General features: G+C 47.1%; 1 non-coding gene and 1 further gene across 1 annotated transcript; both read left to right on the forward strand.

Annotated features, from left to right (window-relative positions):
- The first annotated feature begins 2,067 nt into the window (after positions 1-2,067).
- Positions 2,068-2,188, forward strand: Mir467h (microRNA 467h). The gene has a single exon (NR_130329.1). It is a non-coding gene; the product is annotated as a microRNA 467h (primary transcript).
- Positions 2,189-20,256: 18,068 nt separating this feature from the next.
- On the forward strand, positions 20,257-20,900 carry Gm40587.
- The last annotated feature ends 2,575 nt before the right edge of the window (positions 20,901-23,475 follow it).

Here is a 23,475-nt window from a genome sequence, read left to right on the forward strand (position 1 = left end):
CTTCTACAAGAATAATGGTTTCAGGGTAGAAGGTCAAAGTTTGGGAAAAGAGAAATGGGAAAGGGGTTTCCAAGGGCATCGGTAGATGCTCCAAAAAAGGAAGGCTGGAAGAAAAAGGAGCCTTATGCCTATTTTAGCAGATGGTCTACTGTTATTATGAGATAAAATATAGCAAGAATAAAATAAAGACATAACGATAGCCAGATAGGAGGTGTGTGTGTGTGCGTGTGTAATTTTGAGAATAAGGCCTTTAGGCAACACATTTCTTTTCTCTCTCTGAATAGGTTTAAGCACCATTGCACGCACAATCTCAATGTGATTTTATGTGAGCAATGCACAATTGGATTCTTATCTCTGTATTTTAATTTTCTGGCCATGCTCCAGTAGGAATGGCCACCTTTTGTTGTTCTTCAAAGACATCTCTCTGCCTGCAGCACTCCCGGAGAACAAGCTTCAGCAAGACTTGGTAGGAAACAAATCTGAATGGCTCCCTGCTTTAAATAAGCGGATTCTATTTAAAGAAAGATGGCAGAGTCCGGGTCGGAGGGTTGTAGAATAAAATCGTGGGAAAGCAGAGCATTTGCTTAGCACCAGGTCACGGCGAGGCTGAACTGCTTACCTCGCTGCCTGCCGTGTGTCCCTCTGCCCTGTAGGCTGTGGATGTTGATAATAATTATAAGAGTTGAGGATCGTGGATGGAAGTGGCTGCCCTGTGATGAGCTGGAGCCGAGCCACCGTGAACAGTGTCTGATTAATTAAAACTCTGGTCCTCATTCAAACCACCATTCCACTCTAAGGAAGCCAGCCAAGGAGATACTCGGGGACGGGGATGGTATAGATGATGCGGGTAGCTCGGGTGGGGGCTGTGTTCTCCGCCCTTGGCTTCTGTCTCCCTCCTAGGATGTTGACTCCACCAGCTTGCTAAGCGTTAACAAGCAAGAAAGAATTGGTGTGTGCAGTTTGTGGAAATGGAACTTTGTATGTACCTTACACTCCTTACAGAAAGCTAGCCTAGTCGTTCTCCTCAACAGCTCCAGTTCCCTCCAGTCTTTTGGACCCACCTCAAGGGAAGGACTCTCCTCCTCAGCCATGTTCTCTACACTTGACCATTATTCCTCCTTCTCCATCTCCAAAGCACCGAGGCTTCCCTAGGCACACACGTTAACTCCACCTCTCCCCACCTGCTCTTGTCCTGAAGCATACCATCTTTACTCCCCAGGGCTTTATTAAGTCCTTTGACAAATACTTATTAGGTGTGTGTCATATTGAATGGTTTAAACGAATGGACATTCTTTTTTCCAACACATAACTTATATCCTAGTGTGTGTGTGTGGGGGAGACAGACTAAATGAGCTGAGTGACTGATAGAGGGACAAAGAGGACTTGTGGGGTGTGCTGTGCACACCTTTGCTCCTCAGCAATTTAGAGTCTGAGGCAGGAGGACCATGAGTTTGAGGGCAGCACCTGGGCCCAGCCCTGGAAGCCAAATCTCTTATTTTCTGCTCAATTCTATTATGCCTAGGTCATTCCTGATTTATGTGGGAGGAGACTGCCTAAAGGTACAAATGCCAAATAGTAAAGGCTGCCCTGGGCAAGCTCTATCTCCATCTATCTATCCTGCATGCTATAAGCTGAATACATATGTCCCTCTAAACACTCCTTTGCTAAAATCCTAGTACCCCTGTGACTGTGTTTGGACTAATGACTTATATAATTAAGTCAAGGTGAGGGCCCTAATCCAGCAAGAGTAGTGTCCTCATAGCAAGAGACTACAGAGAACTAGTTCATATTCTTTCCCTAGACCTCTTGCTCTCTCCCAACATACATAGAACCAAGTCCAGGACAAGGTGTGGCAAGAACTCAGCCATGGTAAACCCTGGGGAGAGACTCCACCGGAAACTGTGTGGACTACATCCTTGACTTTGGCACAGTAGCCTCCAGTACCATAATACAACAAGTTGTTGAGGCTTCAGGTCTAAGCATTGTGTCAGTACAGCTTGAGTTGACTGGTGCATTTTATTTAAAAAACAAAGTCTTTCTTTAGCACTTCCCTTTGTCTGAACTTAATTTTCACTTTTGTTTTTCTCATGTATATGTGTATGTGTGCGGTGTACATAATTATATCTATGTGTGCATGTATGTGGACATAAGTGTGTGCATGTATATGTGTGTGTGTGGTGTACATAATTATATCTATGTGTGCATGTATGTGACATAAGTGTGTGCATGTATATGTGTATGTGTGTGGTGTACATAATTATATCTATGTGTGCATGTATGTGGACATAAGTGTGTGCATGTATATGTGTGTGTGTGGTGTACATAATTATATCTATGTGTGCATGTATGTGACATAAGTGTGTGCATGTATATGTGTATGTGTGTGGTGTACATAATTATATCTATGTGTGCATGTATGTGGACATAAGTGTGTGCATATATATGTATATGTGTGTGTGGTGTACATAATTATATCTATGTGTGCATGTATGTGGACATAAGTGTGTGCATATTTGCACACAGACTTGATGTTGGGTGTCTCCCTTGATCTCTCTCAACACTATTTTTTGCAACAGGGTCTCTTGCTGAACCCAGTGTGTGCTGATTCTAGCTTCTCTTGCTAGTCAGCCTGCCCTGGGGATCTCTGCCTCCTGAGTGCTGGGATTACAGGCGGCCACCACGTGTTTTCCAGCATTCGCTTCGGTTCTGGGACTTCCAACTCCAGTCTTCATGCTTACATGGCAAGCGCTTGACCCATTGATGGGAGTTGAGCCACCTTCCTGCTCCTTAGCTTGCTTTCCTCTATAGGATTTATGACAACCTGATGTCTTTCCACCTTATGGGTCTATCTTCAGACTCTCTTGAGCAAAACCTCCCCGAGGCCTGGGGAATCGACCTCTGTAGCTTCGTTTCCACAAACCAAGGTCTAGCACATGGAAGTGCTTCGTTTATTCCATGCGTGAACAGTGAACAGGTGCCACGTTAGGATTCTGTTCTTTCTCCCGATCGGCCAAAGTAGCCAGGGTTGCTCTCACATTTGGTAAACCTGGTGTTCACTGGATTCCAGAACCGTTTCTGAAGTCAAATTCAGAGCAGAGATGCTTTATAAATCCACGCAGGGCCCGTATTAAATGATAACAGGTTATCTGCAAGTTGACACAGTGTAATTTGAGCCCACTTGAGGTAATTCCAAGGTAGCTCTCATCCAGGTAATGAGCTGTTGGCAACCTGAAATTCTTCCTGCTATTTTCTCTGCCTGAGGCAAAGCGCTCTGTACTTTTGTAAGGCGTGCAGAGAACGTGTTTTGACCAGTCCTGACAAAACCGACACATGCGTATGTTTTCGTGTGTGCTTGGATAATAAAGGCGAGTGGGGGGTGGAAATACAAACACTTGTCATGGATTTTAAGTTTATCATCACAATTATGCATTTGCTTCTACGGTAAAGAGTGAGCTGAGTGTGGCGGCTCACATGTATAATCTCAGCTCCTGGAGGCTGAGTCAGAGGATTGTTGTGAGTTCAAGGCCAGCCTTGGTTATATAAAGAATTTCAGGCTTGCTGGAGCTTAATAAATCAACCAACCAGCCAACCAAGAGAAACCAAACCATAGGAACTGAACAAATAGTACAGGATTAAAAATAAATACAATAAAGGTTGCAGAGATGACTCAGTGGTGAAGAGCTTGCGGCACAAATATGAAGACCTGAGTTAGCATCCCAGGGTCCATGCAAAAATGCCAGGTATAGTGCACATGCCTGTAGTTCAAACACTGGAGAGGCAGAGACAGGAGAATCCCAAGAGCGTGCCAGCTAGCCCGACGAGCTAAATCTATGAACTTCAGGTCCAGTGAGAGACCCCGTCTTAAAAAAACAAAAGGAAGGATCTGGCACTGTGGCATATACCTTTAATCCCCATACTTGAGAGGCAGAGACAGGTGGATCTCTGTGCGTTTGAGTCCAGCCTGGTCTACAGAGTGAGTTCTAGGGTAGCCAGGGCTATAAAGAAAGACCCTGTCTCAAAACAAAACAACCAAAGTAGAAAGGGACTGATATTCATCTCTGGTCTCCATATGTTCCTGCACCCATCCTTACATTTGCAGAGAGGGGGGGGAGGGGGAGGGAGGAGGGGGAGGAGGGAGGGGGGAGAGGTAGAGGGCCAGAGAATAACTTTGGAATAGACTAGAGTCATTCATCCCCGTGGTCTGTTTTATTCTGGTAGGATTAGTTATTTAACCTCCGGGAACCTTGGCTTCCTGCTCTGTAGATAAGAGGTTACAATACATGGTGATTTCAGCTTTAGCTCAGGTTGAAAACATCACAGTGTTGGAGTGTTCTGGCCTATTCTAAGAGCCAAGAATACAAGGAAGTTCTGAATGAGAGAGACAAAGTTTGGTCCAAGTTGGCTCTCTTAAGAGGAGTGACCTTGCTATGTAAAGCCCTTTGTCCTCCTTGCAGAAGCGGGGACAGCTGGATTGGCTGACGAAGGACATCATTCTACCAGCACAGATGGGTCTCCTGCCAGCTCCTTCTGGCTGGGCTCAGCACAGACAGTTGTTCTGGGCTCTTCTCCCTCTTTGCTTTCATTCAAAGAAGACTCCATTGTAACAATCTTCCCTTTCTACTATTATTCTGTTGAGTGTGGTGTATCTGAAATTTGATTTGTGTGCAAGTGGGTGTGCTTGCCTGTGGGTGTCAGAGTACAACCCCAGCTGTTGTTCCTCAGGCAACTTCTACTATTTCTTGCTATAGGGTCCCTCAGTGGTTTGGATATTTGTCAAGTAGGCTAGGCTATCTGGCTAGTGATCTCCAGGGACCTATCTGTCTCTGCCTCCCATCTCACCATTGCCAAGGTTACAAAGCAAGCTTTGCCTTGCCAGGTTTTTATGTGTGTTCTGGGGATTGAACTCAGGTCCTCTTGGGATGTGTTTTAGTTTGTTTTCTGTGGCTGTGATAAACATCGAGACCAGAAGGAACTTGGGGAGGAAAGAGTTTGTTTTAGCTTACAGCTTATAGTCCATCACTGAGACAAACAGAAAAGGCAGGAGCATGAAGCAGAAGCCAGCGAGGAACACTGGTTACTGGGTTGCTCTCCCATGCTCTTTGCTAGTTTCTTTACCTAGCTCAGGCCCACAGGCCTAGGGATGGTGCCACCCATAGTGGGCTCGGCCCTCCCACCTCAATTAGCAGTCCAGAAAATGTTCTTAGTCTAATCTGAGGGACAACTCTTAGATTGAAGTTCTCTTTTCCCAGGGGTGTAAAACTAATAAGATCAGCCATCACACCAGGCAAGGGTTTTGCTCACTATGGAGCCATCTCTCTAGTCCTAGAATCATCCTGATTGTGTCATTTAGTTCGATGTCACTGGACCCTGAGAAGTGATACTTTTCTCCACAGGAAGAAGATGCACTGATGTCACTGGGTGACTTTTGGTTTTCTGTTTTCTAAAGGACCTTGGCCATAGTAGGTGCTCAGAGGATGGGGTGGGCTAGCTGCTTCTGTTACCACGGTCATTCTTGGTGCTACTGCCTTCTCACCCTCCGTGGTGATGTGGATGTGGTCATTAATCTCAATTCCACCTGGGTTTGCTCAGTGGTTGTGGGCTTGCTCTATAGAAGGTCCAGGATTCCTGCTGAGTTCCTTTAGAGTTCTAGAAATCAATATACTCTCAGCCAACAGGCTGCAGGGAGCCACTGAGGGCAAATTAATCACAGTGTGTATGTAGGTATATTTTAGTTAATTTTCTGTTGTTGCTGTGTGAATGATATTAATTTATGTATTATATGTATCATATGTTTATGTATATTTTAATTTTCTGTTGTTGTGTGTGTAATATTATTTCATGTAATATATGTATCATGTGTGTATTATGTATATTTTAGCTAATTTTCTGTTGCTGTTTGCATGTATAATATTATTTCCTGTGATATATGTACCATGTATGTCTATTTTAGTTACTTTTCTGTTGCTCTGATAAAACAACGTCACCAAGGCAAGTGTTAGAGGGAAGTATTTTGGCTTCTGGTTCCAGCTGGAGCAGGGTCCATGACGGTGAAGAGAGGCAGGGCATAAGTAACAGGAATGGCAGGAGAACGAGAAGCCGAGAGCTCACACCTTAAGCCGTAGGTAAGAAGCCTAAAGAGTACATTAGAAGTAGGGCAAGTGAAGACCCTGAGCCCCTCCCCACCGACACACTACCTCCTAGCCTCCCCATGCCCACCGACACACTTCCTCCTAGGCTCCCCCAAATAGCGCTACCAACTGGGGAGCAAAAATTCAAATGCCCAAGACCATGGGGGACAGTCCTCAAGTTACCACTCTGTGTGTGTGTGTGTTTATATGTCTATGTGTGGTGCTTATGTCTCTGTGTGTGTGTGTGTGTATGTTATGTGTATGTGTATGTATGTTATGTCTATGTGTATGTGTGTGCATGTCTATGTGTATGTCTATGTGCGTGTATATGTATGTTATGCCTATGTCTATGTGTGTGTCTATGTGTGTATATGTATGTCTATGTATATGTGTATGTGTGTGTGTGAACAAGTGTACATATTTTTCTCCAGATAGGGGTTCATTATAGCTTAGGCTGGTCTCTTGAATTTCTGGCCCTCCTACCTTCACCTCCAGGGTACTGGGATTACAGATGTGCATCATTATACACTATTTATGCCAGGGACTGAGCCCAGGACTCTGCATGTTAGTCAAGTACTCTATCAACTGAGCTGTATCTCCTGCTGATTCTGATGGGCTCAGACAGTTCTAATCAAACTAGAATAGGAACAGGGATTTGGCAGGCAGAGCAATAAACCAGAAAGCTTGCTGCGAGAGGTTGAGCACATTGCTTAGTAGGAGAGTGCTCGCTTAGCATGTAGGAGGCTGTGGGTTCAAGTGCCAAAGCTACACATACATGTCAAAGGAAATATAAACCACTTGTGAAATACCTGGACTTCCTATCGCTGGCCTCACTCCTGTCCTAAGGCAGATGTGATGCTGTGGCTTGTGTGGCGTAGCTCTCTGTGTGACCATGCTTTACTCTCTGTCCATGTCTGCCCCATGCACCCACCTCCATTCCTTCTTCACTTTCATATGAGCTCAACAGACTTTTCATAGCTCCTAAAATCCTTTAGCACATAGCATCAAGAGGAAGAGGTTTCGGACTTAATTGACCTTGGAAATACCATCATTACATTTAATTGTCTTGGACTTGGGGGAACGGATAGAGTTCCTGTCCATAGCGTGCAGGTCCAGGTGCTTGCTCCTCATCTAAGGCTCAGCCTAAAGTGAACCTCACATCTCCGGGATGGAGATGCAACTGTTCTCTCTCCAATGACAAAGTCCTAGTATGTTTCCTTTGCCCACATTATGAGGTTGGCATCTGTCGAAGGTAGTGGCTTTGCAAAGGAGAAGGGATTTCACTTACTATTTTGGATTGTGAGTGTGCGTGCGCGCACGTGCGCACACATGCAGATCAAACATCGGCACTGAGAACCTTCCCTTGTCACTCCATCTTAATTTCTGAGGCAGTGTCTCTCACTGGACCTAGAGCTTACCGATTCAGCAAGACTGCCCAGCTAATGGGTCCTAGGGTTCCTTCTGTCTCTACTTCCCCAGCGCTGGGATGACAGGTTTCCTTCCCATCATCTGGCTTTCCACATGGGTTCTGGGTCATGCGGGCATGGCAAGCGCTACCAAACGCAGCCGCCTCCTCAGCTGCCTACAGTAGATATATGACTTCTTTGGAAACGTGTCGTGTGACTAAAGCTAGCAACCCTGCACTTCCATTTTTGCAGAGTTGTGGCTTCACCCTATGCATGGCTAAACCTTTGATTCAGCTTTGCCACTCCCTGGACAGCTTCCCGCACTCATGGTGCCTGTCTGGCGTCCACAGTCATTTCAGTGTGTGGCCTTATTATAGCAGCGAATGCTCTGTGGTTTCTCTTTGAACCCCGTCACCCTGGTTCCCTGAAACAGACCTCAGCTCAGGCTTGTGTACAGAGGTGGCAGGAAGTGTGCGAGCTGCGATGAAATAGCTTGGGTCATCCCGTTCACGGGGTCTCCTCATTCGCTAACTGATCCCATCCTTCATTCCTCTCGCCTACTTTCTGCTACTGTCCTTTGCTTTCTTTAAATAGACACCATGAAAAATTCAGACAGTGTACTGACAGACGAGTGAGGGCTGGCCTTGGTCCGAGGAGTTTCTTTTGGCTGTGCACAGCAGTTGGTACAGAGAGATTCATTACTGGCCACAGTGCTGAGCATAGCTAACTGTTGAGAGCTTTGCCCCAGATCAGACATCTTTACCACACCCTTCAAGATTCAGGGAATGTTGTGGAAGATGGGGCAGAGAGAATGTAAGAGTTGGAGGATGGGATTGCTTCCAAACGGCATCTTCTGGACACGACGCAACTGCTGTGTGTGAACTTGCCGCGCGCATGCGCAAGACCTGCATGAGCGTGAGCTCATCAACGTTCTGTCATGAAGGGGGAGGGGCTCACGAGAACTCATTCCTAGCCGAGGAACTACCTGATGACTGATGTTTACCGGGGTTGGGGAGTCATTTTTTTCTTTAGTGATATAGCCATTGATAAGTCACCTGCTCTTCAGCAAATACCCCTAACTCATGGAAACAGCTCTAATTAAACTCAGGGCACCATCTAATCAAATTCTTCCCTGAAGTCACCGTGTACGCCCCTCCCCCCCACCCCTTTCTTTATTACTACTCAAGATAGCCTACGTATATGTAGGCAGGCTAATAGCCATCTCGTGCTATGCTGTCCCAGATGGTGCAGCACGCAGACTGCTCTGTACCAGTCCCTTAGGATCTAGCTCGCAAATGATGCCCCCGCACGGTACATCTGCCTCATTCTGAGGCCTGCGGAGCACTTTGCCTCTCTGATGCACTCTGACTTGTTTGAGCTTAACTGATGTGCCCAGAGGTTGCTTCTGAACGGCTGTGAGAACAAACAGTGCTGTGCAGAATATTCTTGCATGCATCCAGGAAGGGGAGAACGCGCCCGCGTATCTGCTGCACGGAGTTGGAGAAGTCGGACTGTCTGTTTAGAAGGAAAGCCATAGAAGCTGGGGCCAGCTTGTACAAACGCGGAGGGACTTGATCTATGTCTCCTCTTAGGCTCAAGAGCAATGCTGGCTTGGCCACAGCAGGAGCGTTTACCTCATGGAGCGCTGTCAATAGCAAGGACTGGGGCTTCACCCTCTGTATTAGTAAACTTTTTGTTTCCATGATAAAGAAGAGAGAAGAAAAGAAAAGAAAACCATGACCAAAGCCACCTCCAGAATGGAGGATGTATTTGAGACCATGGTTCCAGAGGGACAGATAGGAGTCCACCATAGTGGGGAAACTGGGTGTGGCAGCAAGAACAGGGCCCTGGAAGCTTACCCCTTTATTAAAAGCACTAAGCATGAAATGCTGTGAGACCTTAGACTATGATAGCTCATCCCAGTGGCACATTTCTTCCAGCAAGGCTGCCCCGCCTAAATCTCTCCAAAGAGCATTGCCACCTGGGGACCCAGTGTCCAAGGTCCAAGACTGTGGTTGGCGTTTCTCATTGAAATCACCATACCCTCCTCCCTGGAGAGCTGGTTATTAAAACACCTGGTGGTGGCAGTCAGTTCTACCACTACCCAGACTCAGCACAGGCTCCATGTGTTGAAGGTAGTCCTGACACAACTGTTTTCTCTTTGTTGCATTTGTGTGTGTGACTTTTTTATTGCTATGACAAAGTGTCATGGCCAACTCAGGAGTGACAACATTTGAGGGCTCATGGTTCGAGAATGGTAGAGCTCACCATGTGGGGGGGGGCACATGGCAGCAGGCAGGCATGGTGTTGGAGCAGTAGCTTAGAGCTTACATCACATCCACAAGCACAAGGCATACGTCAGAGAGAGAGAGAGAGAAAGAGAGAGAGAGAGAGAGAGAGAGAGAGAGAGACAGAGACAGAGAGAGACAGAGACAGAGAAAGACAGAAACAGAACAAGAGACAGAGAGAAAGACAGAGAGAGAGACAGAGAGGAAGACAGAGCCAGAGAGACAGAGCAAGAGACAGAGAGAGACAGAGAGAAAGACAGAGAGAGACAGAGAAAGAGAGAAACGGAGAGAGACAGAGAGAGGCAGAGAGACAGAGAGGGGGATGGGGAGAGAGAAGGGGAGGGAGAGAACTAACTGGGAATGATACCCAGTGTCACACCTCTTCTACCAATACTGTGCCTCTTTTCCAAACAGTTCCTAAAACTATGGACCAAGTATTCAAATATATGAACCTGTGGGGAGCCATTCTCGGTGAAACCACTATAGTATGCATGTATATCTATCTGTTTGTGTGCATGTACACAGGTGTAAGTGCACACGTGTAAACCTGAGCATGCAGGCCAGAGGTCAAGTCCAGTTGTCTCAATTGCTCTTCATCTTATTTTTTATTAGTCTGTTGGTTCTTTCTTCTTCCTCTTCTCCTCTTCCTACCCTTCTCCTTCATCCATCCTTCCTTCCTTCCTTCCTTCCTTCCTTCCTTCCTTCCTTCCTTCCTTCCTTTCTTCCTTCCTTCCTTCCTTCCTTCCACTCTTGCTCTCTCCCTCCTTCCCTCCCTCTCTCCTCCTTCCCTCTCTCTTTTCTTTCCTTTTTTTTTTTTTTTTTTGAGGCCAGGTCTTATTTTCCAAGGTTGTCCTTGAACTTACGATGTGGCCACAGATGTCCTGGAGTACCTAATCCTCTGCCTCACTGTCGGGGGGATGGGATTCTATGTGTGTACACCCACAGTGGGTTCATGAGGTGCTGGTGTTTAAAGCCAGGACTTTGCACATGCTAGGCAAGCACTCTACCCATTGAGCTACATTTGCAAGCTTACCCAACAGCCTCCTTAGAAGAATTTCCAGATGTGAAGTTCCTGACTGTGCCACAGATCCCACTGTCTGCAGTGGATCTGTAGAAAGCAACTCATGGACAGCAGCCTCTAAGAAAAAATGGGCTCCTAACCTCATTTGTCACGAGACAAATGTCTCCAGACACTTTCTTATCTGGGCAGGACCCTACTTTGATTTTATTTTTTGAGCTTAGTGAAAACTTCATTGCTAAGAGCCTGAAGCAGAAGCAGGACAAGAGTTTCACTTGCCCTTTGTCCCTGACTAATGCAGGAGAAAGATGCACTCTCTACAGCCCGCGTCTAGTGGGAAAACAGAAGCTGCTCCCGGCTTGCTGAGGGGCAGCTGCGTCTGGTGGTGGTGGGACTGGAGGAAAGGAAACTAATATCAGATTTCCTGGCATTCGTAACCGCAGAAGCTGCCACCACCTTCATGTGGGAGAAAACACAGAGGCAGGGGCGCTCTTCAAGGTTCATGGTGTGTAACTGGAGCCCAAGCCAGGCTGGCAGATTGGCAGAGGGCCAGCAGCAGCCTCCACTTGGCCCGGCTCTTGCTGCCTCTGCCTCCGCCATCACTGACAGAGGTTACAGAGATCTCGAGACAGACCGAATCTACAGAGAAAGGCCTGCTTCCCTCCTCCCACTCCTCCCACCTTCACAAGTCTTGGGAGAGCAGCCACGGGTCAGCAAGGCCAGGCAGAAGGCAAGTCAGAAATGTAGTTTTCAGGCTGGTGGTAGAGGACAAGGACACCAGCTGAGAGGAAACTGCCTGCCACTTCATGCCCAGCCTTCTATTCGCTTCTGATGGTAAAAATCAAAAGACTCCCAAGACTTCAGAGTCAGTGGAAGATAAGATAGATGTAGTGGGGTAGGTGCACAGGGGAAAGCTCAGAGCCAGAGGGACAATGAAGGGGGCTTGGAAAAGAACTTTCTCTGGACTACAGAGAATCATTTCAAGGGCATCTGGGAAATCCCCTTCCAGGGCTTGGTGTTATTTATTGCACTTCACAGCAAGGAAGAAATTAAAGGGCCTCTCCTTCCTTTCCCTCCGTGAGGACACTGATAGATCTGCGCTGCTCTGGGGCTCATGGAAATGGACGACGTTCCAGGTGCAGGAGTGACAATTTCCAAGGCAAGCAGGTCGGAGCTGGCAAGGTGCAGACCTTGTGGGTTTATTCCTGCTTGGTTGCAAAACGCTGCGATCTCCTGGGACAGCCCCAGAGACCTGGGTATTTGTTGCTTAAGAGGCAAAGACACAGTTGGTTAATCCCATCTGCTTTGAAGAAACAGGGGAAGGTGGTCCCAGGCTCTGTGTAAGCTGTGTCGTGCTTGGGCTTCTCCCCAGGCTGATGCTTGTTCAGGGGATTTCAAGCTCTGTTGTAAGCAAGATGATTGAACACCCTACTTTATTACTCTTCTTTCCTTCTCTGTGTGTCCATGTGCCTATGTGTGCACATGTGGAAGCCAGAGGGTGATATCGGAAAGTCTTCCTCTACATAGAAAATATCTCTGAGATAGTTACTACTGCAGCCAGCTAGTGAACCACTGGCATCCCCCTGTCTCCCAACAGCTCCCTGACAAGGAGCTCGCAGCCACGCCCCCCTCCTCAGCTTCTCTGTGGGTGCCAGGGATCTGAACTCAGGTGCTCATGCTAATGCAGCAGCAAGCACTTTACCCACTGAGCTGTCTCCCTGGCTCCCAAACCCCACTGTATTTCTTTGCATTGCTGTTTTAACATTGCCGTAAATGTGGACACTTGAAAACATGAATCCATCATCTACTGTTCCCCAAAACTACCAATGCCAACACCCCTGCATGGGACACACACACACACACACACACACACACACACACACACACACACACACACACACAATCAAATTGACACAAGCTATCCAGAAGAATGAAACATCAACGAAGAAAACGCCCTCACTGTAGGCAAAACTATAGAGCATTTCTTAGTTAATGATTGATGTGGGAAGACCCAGTGTACAGGGAATAGACATCTCTGGGTTTTATAAAACAGCAGACTGAGGAAACCATAAGAACAAACCAATGCACAGCAGTCCTCCATGGCTTCTGCGTCAGCTCCTGCCTCCAGGTTCCTGCCTGACTTCCTCAGTGATGAACTGGGACCTGAAAGCATAAAGCAAAATAATCCTTCTCATGCCCAAGTGGGTTTTGGTCAGCACTTTATCACAGCAACAGAAGCAAGCTAGACCACATCCCACTCACTCCCAGAGCTTGCCAGTGTCCCTCCACCCTGCGAAGGTCTGTGGCGAGACTCTGGGAGAGAGAGGTTTGATAAATGCAAAGGTTCTTCTCACGGAAGCTCAGACCTACTGAGATCTCCTGTCTTAGAGGCCTCCTTGACATGAAAATGCCACTCCCAGGTCTGTTTTTGTGTTTGGGGAGTGAGCAGGGCTCAGGTCGTAGCAATGTAATCAAACCCCGACAGGGCAATTGTAAGTCTGAGCTCAGGCTTGTACTTCCAATGCAGTCTGTTTCAGACCATATCTTAAATGTGGCTAATATGATTGACAATGCAATATGTAAAAACTGAAGTATAGTTTACACATCACGTATACTATATATGTGCTAAACTGTATCCAGTATCCCTCACACTTTATTCTGAGTGCTAATTTCATATATATATATAAAAATTTATATAGCTGTTTGCTCGTGTTGGGACCCAAAAGGCAGTGCTGGGCTCTATTGATGACTCAGTGCTTACCATGCAAGTATGGGGACCTGAGTTTGAGCCCCCAAATCTGTGGAAATAAACATGGTGATGCATGCTAGTTATCCCAGCGCTAGGAGATAAAGACAGGCAGAGCTCTGGGGGTGCAGCATGCAGGACAGGCAGCCTGCCGGACTTGGAGAGCCCCAGGCAGAAGGAAACTCTTGTTTCCAAAAACATAGTGATTGGTGTGTGGAGACTGACTCCCAAGCTTGCCCTCTGGTTTTCACAGACAGGTCTACATGTGCCTCACCACACATCACCCATACCTGTACACACATGTGTGCACACACTACACACACACACACACACACACACACACACACACACACACACATACACTCTCTCTCTTTCTCTCTCTCTCTCTCTCTCTCTCTCTCTCTCTCTCACAAAGTTAGACAGATTTAAAACAGGAAATTCAGTGTTCTCACCTGCTCTTCACGTGGCTGGTTTAATCTGATATCTATGCCATTCTCTCTTTGGTTGGGTCAGCGATGAGTCAATGTCTCATGTAAACTAAGAGTGCCAATTTTGAGGTACATCGTGATTTTATCTACGGACTAAACCATGCCCATTTTCATCATATCTCATTCAGAGCCCTTGCCATTCCGGGGGGCCCTGTTTCAAGATGGCTGCTTCCCAGGAAGAAGCTGTTATTTCTGGGTTGAGATTAGATTTCTCTGGAACTGTGTCTCTGCAGGTTATCTCTCTGTAGGCTTTGGCGTCGTTGGCATCGTCGGCGTCGGCGTCGGTGCCTGGGTGGGCGGAAGCTGCCACCGGCTTAGCACGTATTTCGAATCATGGAGATCTCTATCTTGCTAATTACAAAGCTGGGTTTTCTAGAATAAAAGCTGGTGATTATAGGAGCCAAGTGGAGAATTAGGACCCGGTATAAAATTTAACAGTCTGTAATAACAGGAAGCTAGAACATTGTCTCCTCTGTATCTTTTGGAGATGAGTGAATGGGCCTAGCAAGAAGAAAACGGGAGAGGGAGGATATTGTTCTTCCCAGGGTGGAGTTAGTTGCAAAGGATTTGCTGATTTAAAAAAGAAATGTGCATGTGTGTATCTCTGTGTGTGGGCACGTGTGCCATGTCACGTGTGCGCATGTGTGGAGGTCAGAAGGCAGTGTTAAAGACTGGTTCTTGCCTTCCATGTTGCTCGACATGGGTGCTCTTATTCCTCTGCTCGTGCCGAGCTAGGGACCCCTGAGCACAGGGTTTCTCCTGTGTCTAATCACCTTGTTCCATCTGGTCGCAGAAGCAGTGTGACTACAGACCCACACCTCTCCTTTGGCTTTTTATGGGCTCTGGGGGTCTTAACTCTGATCTTGTCACTAGCACAGCAAGTGCTTTTCCCACGCAGCTATCGGCCAGCCCCTCTTCCCTGACTTAACCTTTGCAGTAGCCTCCTAGAAGATGGGGTGTTCACAGGCCCATCCCCCTTAAACTCAGCACATAGCACTGAAGGTGTGTTTGCTCCCTGGCTTAGGTGTTGATATAGCCAAGATTGTTTTTTTGTCCCTGGTGAGGAGAAAGCTCGCTGTTACATGTCAGGGGAACACCCGTGGGGTTCAGGGCTCACACTCGATATGCGATGTGACATGACGCAGAGGGTTTGTGCTGGTTGGAGTTTGTTTTGCTAAATCACAACGAAAAAAACAAATGTATCACTTTTATGACTTTTATGTGGCTGGGACTCGCAGGAGCAGCCACATCCCTGCCCCCACCTCCTGTCCTGTAAATGGAACAACTGGATTTAGAAACCGGATCAGCAGCCTAGAGCATTTGATGGCAAAGGTGATTTTGTCAAAGGTGGCTTGTTTCTCCTCTTCCCAGGATGCTTTGTGTCACTTTCATCCTCCACTTCCTGTATCCACATGGGTTGTTTGTCAGAGTGATCAGAGAACATTTTATTCCAGCCCACTTAATATAGGGTCGGTAGGCTGGGGCTCAACACAGAGAGTTTCTTGAGGTTCTCCCAGGGCTGGTAGTGAAGAGTACAAATGAAGGTCCCTGGCCTAGTGCTGTCATGCTTGCTCCTGGGTTTTGGTGGTGTCAGCAAGAGGGCATGGATTTGGCTTTGTGACAATCTCCTTGAAGAAGAGGCCAGATCCCTTGGATGGGAATAAGTCCTCTCATAGAGTCAGGCTCCATGAAGGTTGGCTCTGGGACGAGGTCTCACGTGTCCATGGGTTCATAAGAAGTGCTCCGGTGGGGACACACTGTTAGTGGAGTTGTGATGGTCATAGCCTCTGAGCTTTGGAAGCTCCAACAAGCTAGGCTGGACATCCACTGAGCCACACAAGTCATCGTGAGAAAGCAGAAGAGTTCACCGTGGCCCTTTTGGGAAGAGGAACAAAGAGCTGACTTCTCTATTTCTAGCCTCTTGAGGTGAGGTTTAGGTTGAAATAAAGGGAGAGCGGTATCATGAGGCAGTTCTGCTCCAGGTGTGGTTCAACCCAACACTGACCTACCCCTGTCTGGACTTCAGTCTCCCCAGCAAGGAGGCCGGAAAGCGTTAGCAATGTGTGTGATCTCTGCCTGGGCAATAAGAACCGTCAGCCCTCTCTTCCCTCAGCATGAAACTTCTGGGGAAATTCTAACTCCTCAGAGTCTGTGAGGGCATTCATGGTTGTAAACTCGAGTGCCCTGGAGCCGGAACATCTGGGTGCACCCGTGAGGGGTTTTTCTTGATTGAAACATTTGAAGTGGAAAGACATATCCTAAATCCAGATTTTTTGAGGTGGGAAGATCCACCTTAGATCTGGGCCATGCCTTCTGGCGGCAGCCTGCATAAGGGACATGGAGGAGGGAAGCCTTTGCTCTTTGTCTCTTTGCCCTCACTCTCCCTGGCCAGTTCATTCTGTCACTGGCATTAGAGCATACTTGTTCAAGATTCTGTCATACACTGAAGACCAGCTGAGACATCCAGCCTCGTGGACTGAAAAACTACTGAATTCTTGGACTTCCCATTAGTAGACAGCCATTGCTGGATTAGTCTGACCACAGCCTATAAACCACTCTAATAAATCACATACATGCACACACACACACACACACATGCACACACACATGCACACACATACACACACACATACACACACATACACGCACACGCACACACATACACACATACACACACATGCACACACACACATACACACACATACACGCACATGCACATACATACACACACACATACACACACATGCACACACATACACGCACATACACGCACATGCACACACATACACACACATACACGCACATGCACACACATACACGCACATGCACATACATACACGCATATACACGCACATGCACACACATACACACATGCACACACATACACACACATACATGCACATGCACACACACACATACAGGCACATGCACACACATACACAGACACATACACACACACATACACACACCACACACATACACACACACACACACACACACACACACACACACACACACACACACTATCAGTTATGTTCCTCTAGAGCAGTGACCCTCAACCCATGGGTTGCAACCCCTTTGGGGGTCAAGTGACCCTTTCACAGGGGTTGACTGAGGCCATTGGAAAACATAGATGTCTATACTATGATTCATAATAGTAGCAAAATCATAGTTATGAAGTAGCAGCAAAAACCATTTATGGCTGGGGATGGTCACCACAACATGAGGAACTGTATTAAAGGGTCACAGCCTTAGGAAGATTGCGGACCATTGGTCTAGAGAACTCTGACTAATACAGAGTTCATCATCTCAAGAGTCTGATAATCAAAATGGAACCGGAACGCCATGTGACTGGAGGAGCCGGTCTGGATCTTGAGGTCAAGACATGTCCAAACCCCCAAAATCTCATCCTGAGACTGGCAGGAGTAGGACCGCTTCCTCTCTGCTCTGAGCCTGCATGTCCCAGCCTAACTCCCACCTTTGCACCCTTGGGGTAGTCCCATAGCCTAGTGGTCAGGTTACAGGTTAAACTTCCTTTCCCCCCTTTTAAATAGCCTATGTTCCCTCCAATGAACCAAACTGCTCAATGAAGCTTGTCTCTCTACTGAGGTCTCATCGCTTCCTGCCATCCCTGTTTCATTTTCTCTCTCAGGCCACAGGTCTGATGGCAGTGATCATGCCACCGAGGAGGAGGAGCTGCGTGAGAGGGACAGGCACACACGTCTCTTTAGAATATCCTCATTCCTTCGAGGAGGGTTACCTTGTGGGGTAAGCAGGAAGGGAAAGGGAAAGGACACCTGCTCCTATCTTCCATTTGCCCCGTCATACGGAGTCACTCCCCAGGGTGGAACCTAGTCCCTCCTACTACAGCTGTCCTTACCGCATGCCTTCCCCAGCAGACAAGGACAGAGACGAGAGGGGACAACTCCAGGCCTATCTTTGAGGCGGTCTCTCCTGAAACTGCCATATGCCAAGAGACATGTAAAAATCCCCCAACATTCTTAAGCCAGTGACTCATAAGAGAGTTAAAGCTGGAGCCATAGAAAGGCCACAGGGTGGGAGAGAACCCAGGTGACTGTGACAGCTGGAACCCTGTTGTCATTCCTGATCAGGAGAGCAGGGGCCAGATCACAGGGAGGAAACTTTGTAATAGAATTATATGTGAGAGCCCAGGGCAGACTCGGGGGCTGAAAGGTTATACCCTGTATGATCAACACATCCTTTCTGTTGCTGTGGATAAATACCACGGCCAAAGCAAATCAGAGAAGGAAGGACTTATTTGGCTTGTACTTCCAGGCACAGTCAGTCATTGAGAGATGTCAGGGCAGGAATCTAAAGCAGAAATCCTGCTCTCTGGCTCACTCCCAGGCTCATGCTCAGCTAGCTTCCTTATACAGTCCAGGACCACCTACCCAGGGAATGGTACCACTCACAGTCGACTGGACCCCCTACACCATTTAAGTCAATCAAGACAATCCCCCACAGACACGCCCGCAGGCCAATCTGATCTGTTGAGACTACCTTTTAAGGTGACTCTAGGCTGTGTCCGGTTGGCAGTTAAAGCTAACTAGGATACTATTTTAAATGTCACTTTTATTTCCTCAGATGAAGGGATGAGATGTATACAAGCTGTGTGGATACATGGCTTGGGTTGAGCCCAGAGTGTTTCCTTCTCTGGTCTCACTATCCCAAGACCTAAGCCTGGAAGCTTCTAGCCTCTATACACTCTAATCTTCCAAGCTGACTGATTCAATCAGACTCCTCTTGACTTCTGGCTGAACTGCTCTACCTGGCCTCATATTAACTTCAGCAATTTGTTCTAATCTTCTGACTCCTTTTCATTTTCTGGCTTGTTCTTTTACCTGTGTCTAGCTTGTTCTCTCTTCAACCTGTCTCTGTAAAACTATCTCCATAAAACTGACACACACACACACACACACACACACACACACACACACACACACATGCTAGACGCCACATACCACCCCCCCTTCTGCTCTCAAGTAGCGTCCTTTTCCTGTGCTGTTCTCATGTGAGTTGGGCACATCCTACCTCTGAGTCATTCTGTCAAACTTTCTCTACCCCTCAATTAGATGTCACTTTTAAACATGGCTGCTTCATTCTACAAACTAACCTTATCTCCATTATTAGGGATTAAAGGTTTATTCCAGCCAGATCCCACCCAAAGCTAGGGCATGTCTACATTTTGGCTGGATCACACAGACCTAGAAGGTCTTTGGATGTGAGCCTTTGCCAGAGCAGCCATGTTGCTGAATTACACACTATGTGTGCTATTTTCCTTTTACCCAGGTAAGAGAGAGCTCCAGGCTCCAGCAGGCCCCAAGAGCCAGAGACCTGGGCTAGGTCAACATTTATTTACAGCTAGACAGAATTTTTAGCAATTTGAGAAAGACCTACGTCTAAGCTCTAAATGCACATGGTACACTCTGAAGGCTACCACTGGGTCGATGGCTCATGGCTCTCTGAGGGTTTCAGCTCCAGATTACCTTTTGGCAACCAAGAGGCTCTATTTAACATATGATAAGAAAGAAGTCCCAAGCCTACACCAGTACACTGTAAGTAGAAGCTGGCAGGGAAAGACGAGAGAGACACCTGACAATTCCCCTTTTTGTACATGCTTATGGCCTCCTGCTACCCAGATGTGAAGTTAACTATATTTTCAGTTATACACATATTATATGTTCATAGATGAAAATGATAAATTACACAAACGAACAAAGGGAAGAAATTAATACACTATTTTATCTTCAAAGAGAGTCAGGCAATTATTGGTGTGTGTGCTTCAGGGGTGTGTGAGTGGAGGGGGCAGAGAATAAATTGATTTCTCTTTCAAACAATGGAATTGCGCCAAATGCAGCTCCATAGCCTTTTATTTGCATTCGTTTATTAACTTTTTTAAATTAGAAAACTTCTGCAAGCTAAATCCTCTCCCCTTTCCTTCCTCACCCTCTCATACAGAGTCTCACTTTGTAGCCTTGGCTGGCCTGGAACTCACCGTGTAGACCAGGCTAGCCTCTTTTATAGACGTCTGCCAGCCTCTGGCTTCAGAGTGCCAGAATTTAAAGTGTACACCACCGTGCCTGGTTTAAGCTAAGTACTTTAAAATTCAAAAATGGGTTTCTAGAAACACTTCTAAATGAGTAATGCATCTATTGAAGAAAGACCTTGAAAATCCAGATGAGCAAATTAGATCATGCTTCCACGACCGACTGGAAGGTTCCTGATGCAGGTCACGACTGGAAGGTTCCTGATACAGGTCACGACTGGAAGGTTCCTGATGCAGGTCACGACTGGAAGGTTCCTGATGCAGGTCACGACTGGAAGGTTCCTGATGCAGGTCACGACTGGAAGGTTCCTGATGCAGGTCACGACTGGAAGGTTCCTGATGCAGGTCACGACTGGAAGGTTCCTGATGCAGGTCACGACTGGAAGGTTCCTGATGCAGGTCACGACTGGAAGGTTCCTGATGCAGGTCACGACTGGAAGGTTCCTGATGCAGGTCACGACTGGAAGGTTCCTGATGCAGGTCATGACTGGAAGGTTCCTGATGCAGGTCACGACTGGAAGGTTCCTGATGCAGGTCACGACTGGAAGGTTCCTGATGCAGGTCACGACTGGAAGGTTCCTGATGCAGGTCACGACTGGAAGGTTCCTGATGCAGGTCTTCCTACTTCAGTCCCCCGGGGTTGATCACTATGGGCAGAGCTTCTGCTAAGTCAGCTTTCAGACAGGAACCAGCAAACATGAGCGGGGCCAACACTATCTTCACACCTTTGATTATTTCTGAAGGTCAAAGACTTAGGAGTACTGGGCCAAAGAACACGTCCATCTGTAAGGCCACACTCACTGGTCAATACCGATTGCTAAATGGGTTTTTTGGTGATAGGTCACTCGGCTTCAGAAGATCTCTTTTTATTTGGTATGATTGAAAAAGAAATTCCCCAAGCATGTCTTGAAAACATTTGTAATGTTAGCATGGTGCAAGCCTGTTTTGTGTTTATGCTTTCTGGGGCCGGGCATTGGTGGCGCATGTCTTTAATCCCAGCACTTGGGAGGCAGAGGCAGGTGGATTTCTGAGTTTGAGGCCAGCCTGGTGTACAGAGTGAGTTCCAGGACAGCCAGGGCTACACAGAGAAACCCTGTCTCGAAAAACAAAAAACAAAAAACAAAACAAAACAAAAAATTCTTTTCTGGGGTCTGGTAAAATGGCTCAGCAGGTAAAGGTGTCTGCCACCAGGTGTGGGGACCTTGGTTCAATCTCCTGTAGGAGACAGCTGATTCTTCCGTTGCCCTCTGATTTCCACAGCACACGTAACCCCCCTTCCCCACACTAATAAATGTAATAATTAAAAAAAAAACTTTACTGGGGCAGCAGTTTAATCAGATCCCAAGCACTGTAAGTGATGTGTCACACAGGGAAGCTTTGTGAAAGACATGAACATTTACAAGAAGACTGAAATGACCAGGTAAGGGATTTCAAATGAAGAAAGAAACAGCCTGGCCTTTGAAACTGTCTCCAGAGGGAGAACCCTGTTTGCTTTGATTCTGTTTCTTTGAGTGCCCGATCCAGAGGAGCAGCCCAGCCTCTCCTCTTCCTCCTCTTGTCAGGAGATGAAGCACCTGTTCTGGAAGTTTCCCTTTAAGAAACTCTTGCATGTACCCTGCCCGCATCTGGTTTCAGTCACAGAGCACGTAAGCCACCATATGGAGCTCTGTCCAGCCAACATCTGGCCTCTTTCCAGCAATTAGCTGAGAAATTCTATTTCAGCCACAAAACGTCCAGCTGTAATCAACTTGCTAATTTTGGTCACCCCCCCAGCAGTGAGCAATCATGGTTGGGTCTGAAGGGGCAGGGATCATGCCTGTGACCCCACAAAGCCTTTCTCCTCCGTCAGCTGTTACTTGGGAGTCCCTGGGACACAAATGCGTTAACATTTCATCATTTCTAGATTAGGTATCTGGATGGAGGATTTGGTAATTGGTACCAGCAGGGTGCTAACTAGAGGTCAGCTGATCCCTCCTGCTGATGTCCTATAGGCAGGCTGATGTACTTGCACACGCCTTGCTTGACCAAGGTGTTTCTCCCAGCAGCCAGTCCTGATGGGATGGCAGGGGTCGCTAGCTATAACAGAACAGTCAGCTACAGCAGGGATAGGTGAGTGGCAGCCAGCTACGGAGGGTAACTGATGCCTTGGCTCGTCTGAGTTTGAAGCATCATTTACCCAGAGCGCCCAACTTAACCCCACCAGTTAAGATCCCGCACCCTCTGTGCATGTGTGTGTGTAAGTGCGTGTGAGTATGTGTGAGAGTATGCGAGTGAGTGTGCTTGTGAGTGTGTGACTCTGTGTGTATGTGAGTGTGTGAATGTGTGTGTGTGTGTGCACATGTGCCTCAAGCATATTCCTCAATTGTGCTTGTCCTTATTATTTTAAAAAATTTATTTTATGCACATGAAGGCCAGAAGAGGGTGTCAGATCCCTTGGAACAGAAGTTTTAGACAATTGTGAGCCATCATGTGGGTACTGGGAACCGAACCTGGTTCTTCTTGCGAGATCTGCCAGTGTGTCTTCCCAGGTTCTTCTTCCCTTTATTTTTAGGGACAAGGTTTTTCACTGAGCCTGGGCTTGGCCCATTGGAGAGTCCTCCGTTCTCTGTTACTCCTGAGCTGGAGTTACAACTGTGCTTTTATGGTGTTTCTACACTGTCTTTACTGTGTCTCTACAGTGTTGCTGGGGGTCAGATTTGGGACTCAGGATGGAGTGGTGTACACTTTACATATTGAGTCTCCTCCCTAGCCACTGCCATAGCCACCTTCTCCTCCTTTAAATTTTTTCCCCCTTGGCATTGCCAGAAGCTGTCATCCCATTCTGAAAAAGCCACAGAGGAGAGTTTACATGGCCCAGCAAAAGTATGGAGCCCGCACAGCCGAGCAAGTGGGGCAGATCAGCTCAGCAGATGGATGCCAGAAGTCCATGCTCTCCCAAACACTTCAAAGCAGAAAATCGTTTCCTGATGAAACGCAACCTAGGAGGGCAATGAGAAAGCCCAATGTTGTGTGCTGTGTGTAAAGCCTGCTTCTGTTTCTTATATCTGAAGGCGTGGAGATAGGAGGGAAAGACACTGGCAGCCACAATTTGCATGTAGAAGACGAGATCTTCCTCCCCAAGCTGTCAGTGCAGATTTTCACACATGCTGTTGAGATTTAATTTTCTCCAACGAAATAATAATGGAATTCTAGGCAACTTCCTGCTTTAAAAAAAAAAATCACACCTGAGGTGTAACCCACCAAAAGATCAGAACCATTTCTTTGGGAGGGGTCAGAAATTAGGAAGGTGGGTGTGGCCAGACAGCAAGGTCAAAGACACCTGCCACCAAGGAAG

Source organism: Mus musculus, chromosome 9, assembly GCF_000001635.26.
Source record: "Mus musculus strain C57BL/6J chromosome 9, GRCm38.p6 C57BL/6J".
Classification (NCBI taxonomy): Eukaryota; Metazoa; Chordata; class Mammalia; order Rodentia; family Muridae; genus Mus; species Mus musculus.